The 4514-nt window shown below is 60.0% G+C and overlaps 1 long non-coding RNA gene across 1 annotated transcript in view; it reads right to left on the bottom strand.

Moving 5' to 3' along the window:
* Positions 1-15: 15 nt before the first annotated feature.
* LOC109302047 overlaps positions 16-4514 on the bottom strand; it is a 4648-nt gene continuing 149 nt past the window's right edge. The window contains exons 2-3 of the long non-coding RNA XR_002098693.1: positions 2175-2185; positions 16-28 (exon numbers count right to left, since the gene is read on the bottom strand). This is a non-coding gene — a long non-coding RNA (uncharacterized LOC109302047). The remainder of the gene's footprint in view (positions 29-2174; positions 2186-4514) is intronic.

The following is a 4514-nucleotide window of genomic DNA, read 5'->3' as shown; positions in this document are numbered from 1 at the left end:
GTAGCACAGACCCAGAGCAGCTCCTGGCCTGGTCCTCCCTCCAGGGCTGAGCCAGGACTTAGCTTTAGGGTCCCCTGCCCAACCCAAGTCCTGAGCTAAGGACTGCTCCCCAGTTGCTGGGCCAGGCCTTGGCCTCTCCCATTCCTCCACATTGTTCAGGGACTTGGCCTAGACCCAGGCTGGACTCTCCAGCCCCTGTGGGCTATCCGGGGCTGTTTGCACTCAGGTAACATCTAGCCCTTTGGCAGAGCTGCTTCCCTCTGCTCTCTGCTACCTATCACTTCTTAGGATGGGCACTATCCCTTTGGGGCTCATCTCTGCCAGGTGGACCTTCATCTACCCTGATCTGGGGGGCCAGGGGCTGCTGCAGGGCGGGATGGGGGAGCTAGGGCAGGAGACCCCTACAGACTCCCCTTCTACCATGGGAAGGTGCTACATATGAGATGCCCTGTTGTGGCTGTGTCAGGCCACCCCACATGGGTGGCTTATTGCCCAGGGCCAGGTCAGCACCAGCACAGCAGCCTCGTCCTCTGGCTTTGTTGGGCCCTGGAGAATTCAGCTTATAGATGTCCTGGGCTTTGCTTTTGAGGGGAGAGGGGATTCCAGTGTTTGAATCAGGGTGGGCAGGGCCCAGGACTCCTGGGTTCAACCCTGGCTCTGGTACTGGCTCAGGGTATGATCACAGGTGGCCCTTGCCCTGCTCTGTGCCTGTCTTCCATAGGTGTAAGAAGAGCATTGATCCCCATGCAGATGAACTGTCCTGGCCTGCATCTCCACTCTAGGCAACGCAGCAGCCTCCACCTTAGACCATGCTGTGGCTCATGTATTCTCACCTATGGCAGGTTGCTGATGTTGCTCTACAGCTGTCCAGCAGCTGCATTTTAGGACAATGACCCCCTATAAGATGACTGCAGGGGGAACTCCAGGGCTGGCTACCTGAGGAAATGCCAGTGCTGTGCTGCCTTTACTGCTGCACCTATGTTACAGCCAGGCATCTCTGAGGCGTCACCCTGTCGGTGAAGTCATCAGGCAGCATTTAATGAGACCTGAGTGTTGCTGGCTCCCTGTGCCCAGAGAACAGAGCTGAGCTCTGCAAGCCCCAGACTAATAAGCATTAAACCCAAAGCAGCCAGCACGGTGATTTAAGAAGAACAGGAGATGGACAGCAGCGGCTTGATCACCTGGTTGCCCTGGCTGGTGCGTCCCAGAGTGACCCTCTTGGCTGGGTCTCCTTAGGGTGCCAGCAGCGCTCTTCTCCCCACTGGAGCTGACTTCAGGAAGCTCAGCAGAACTGCAGACTCCTTATGGGTACAGTCAGCCCCTTCATCAGCGATGTGGTATCTTGGCTGCCACAAAGCAGTTTGTGCTGCTGGAGTGCTGAACAAAACGGAGATCCCCCCCCACCTTAGAGCTGTCTTCCCCATCTGCACTGTTCCTATGAGCTCAGGCCAAGGGGCAGTGACCCTCAGTTCAGCACTGTCTGCGGGAGTTCAGGCCCAGAAGGAGCAAGGGGCACTCCCCCTCTGATAGCTAGCTCCTGCCCAGCCCTGCGCTGCATGACAGGTTGGCGGGGGCTGGGGGGAGGTGTTGGCGCCCTATGCTGTGTGAAATGAGCCGTGGGGCTGTATCGTTCCCTTCCCCGCTTGCCGGCGAGTCCAGACAGGCAGGTCTGTTTGCAGCTGCGGCAGCTCATCCTTTGCAAAACCCCAGGAGAACTGTACTCAGGGAGTGTGTGGGGCACAGGCCCCCCATCCAAACCCAGAAACCCATCACCCCCAGGCTCCTTCTTCTCCCTACCCATCACCGTGGAGCTGTGGCTCTCATCAAGTGCCATGCTCTCTGCCAGCCACTGATCCTCCTTGACTACAAATTCTCCCTGAAAAGTAGGGGCAGGGGACAGACAGACCCCTCTGGGGCTGGACTAAGACCAGCAGTGTGCCCTCCTGCTAGGTGAAAAGGTTCCCATCCCTGGGGCCAGCACCCTGGAACTGGCACAAAATGAGCTTTATAAAGCACCTTCGAGTCAGACTCCCCTGAGGGAACTGAGCCCTGGCACAGGCACAGCGCTGTGGGCTGTGAGTGCCCCCATGGCCAAGGGGAGGGGATGCCGTGTTCATGGGGTGGGTGGGGGGCAGTCTCCAGCTGCTGTCTGGTCTGTGCATGAGTGTCTGGACAGCCAGACGCCCTCTTGGGCTGGGCAGCCGAGAGCCAGTGTGGGCTGCAGAGCGAGGCAGCTCATCAGGATTCCCCATGTCGCTCCTGTCTCCTGCACGGATGGAATTCCGGTCACAAGCCCTTATCTGTGCTGGGTGTAAGAAAGCCTCTCAATTGGGCTATTCATGGGGAAGTTTGCTTTGCTGGCCCCCTCCCCCACCCCAGCTCCAATCCCCCTCTTTGTTGCATTTCCCCCCCTTCCCACTCTGGGCTGATGTCAGTGGGGCCCCTAGTTAGCACTGGGCTCACCAGCCCGTGGAGGGCAGCCCCTGGGGCACTGGGAAAGCTGTGCTGACAGGAGCCCCAAAGGCTGGGTGATTTGGGGCCCAGCCAGAGCACAGAGGCTGGGGCTGGGGCTGCTGCCTCCATGGATGGGAGGGAGGGAGCCTGAGTGAGAGGCAGGGGCTCTGGGCAGCAGGGGATTCCTACAAGAAGGATGCTGTGTGGGCTTGTGGTCTCTCTCAGCCACCAGCAAGAGCCCAACAGCAGATGTCTCTGGGCGTCTACTGCATGAGTGCTCCTGCTGCCTCCCCTGGGCCTGGGTGTTCTGCTTCCCTTCCTCTCCTACAATGTGGGTTATGGGCAGCAACTCTCCTCCTGCTTCCCCAGAGGTGGGAGCCTCATGCTGGTGAAGGGGAGGAGATGGCAATGCAGCCTTTGGCGTGACAGGTGCCTCAGAGCTGTCAAAGTGATTATTCACGGCCTGGAGTGAGTCAGGACAGTGACTCAGGGCTGATGGCTGGCATTTCCTTGAAAGGTCTCAGCCAGTCCCACTGCCTGCCCCCCGAGAGTCCTCTGGCAGGTTTCCTTCAAAGGAGAGGAAAAACAGAGACAGTGGCTTCCTCCAGCTGGGGCTCCTTTGTCTGGAGCAGCCTGATCTCCTCTCAGGCAGCTCCCCCAGCTCTGCCAAGGTGCCATGCAGCTGAAGTGTTGGGCTTCAAGGCCACAAAGGTGGGCAAAGCCTAGCTACTATGTCCTGGCACTGAGGAGCACAGGAGTTCAGCCTGAACCCCACTCTACAACCCGCTGGGTGCTTGTTTCCCTGGTGAATCAGCTTCCCTGTAAAAAACTCTGCCTCGTTTCCAGCTTGCCTTTGCCTGTCTTCGGCTTCTAGATGCTGGTTCTAGGTCTGACCTTATGGGCTTCACTAAGTGGCCATTGTATATCTGGCATTTCCTCCCCATGTCACCACAGAGACGCTGTGAGCCAAATAGACAGTGCTCCTAACACCTCTTGCTGTGGGACACGTTCTCCAGCATTCAGTGCTGGATATCCCTGGCTGTCTCCAGGTCCTACACCTAGGGTCTGCTGTAGCCCACTAGGCCTGAGCCTACCCAGGGTCCCAGTGTTGGAGGCAAGGTCTCTGCTGCCTGGCACTGCATGGAGCCAGCACTTACAAGCTGCCTGGCAGTGGGCAGTCCTGCCCCTGATTTCCCACATGCTGAGCCCACCCCTCTCCTTACACCTCAACTGAGAAGCTCCCTCCTACCCCAGGGCTTTCTGGCTCTGTGATCCTGGCAGCTCTGCCGTTGTGCTGGTGACAACATGCTGGGGCCCTGTCATTAAGCAGGATCTTCAGGGATCCTGAATGTGGTGCCACATGCCAGCTTCTGCCCGGGCCAGTGAACACAGAGGAGCCCGGGGTGCCCCACCAGGCTGCTGTTGAGTGAGGGGCAGCGCCAGACCCGTGGGACTGCTCTTGGCAGCCTCAGCAGGGGCTTGTGGCAGCACCCACTCAGGGGGTGCCCTGGCAGTCCTGGGAGGGAGGGAGGATACAGACCCAACCTTGCCCTTGGCGCCCAGCTCCTTCCTGCCAGTAACAGAACAGAAGGAGGCGCAAGCAGCCCCTGCGAGGAAAGATGAGGGGACTTGGGACACATCTCTGTGCGGCTGGGTGACATCTCCCTGCCCCCTCAGCTTCCTCTTGCCCCGGGTCCTGCGCGCGCCCAGCACAGCCAGGCCCGAGCCCTGAGGGGCGTCTGGCTGAGGGACCAGAGCAGACGGGGGGAGTTTGTTGTTGTCGGGTCTGCTGTAACACGACCAGCTGAGGCGGGCTCATGGCTGGGGGGGCAAGAAACCCGGGGCAAACAACAAGCCTTGTTATTGCAGGGTCTACATTAGTGAACAAAGGTGCTGCCCTGGGCACCGAGCCCGGTCCCGGGCTGCCCCAGCCTGGCGCAGGGGCCGGGGGAGGAGCCGGGCCGGGGCAGGGGCGGAGCTCCGCCTCCCCGCGGCGGGCTCGGCGGCGGAGTGCGCTCCCGCTGCGCACAACCCGCTGCCCGCCGCCCCGCTCGGATCCC

This window comes from Gavialis gangeticus, unplaced genomic scaffold (assembly GCF_001723915.1).
Source record: "Gavialis gangeticus isolate Ggan-Ray unplaced genomic scaffold, GavGan_comp1, whole genome shotgun sequence".
In the NCBI taxonomy this organism is placed as follows: domain Eukaryota; kingdom Metazoa; phylum Chordata; order Crocodylia; family Gavialidae; genus Gavialis; species Gavialis gangeticus.
The sequence above is the reverse complement of the archived record's forward strand: the minus strand, read 5'-3'. Positions and strand labels throughout refer to the sequence as shown.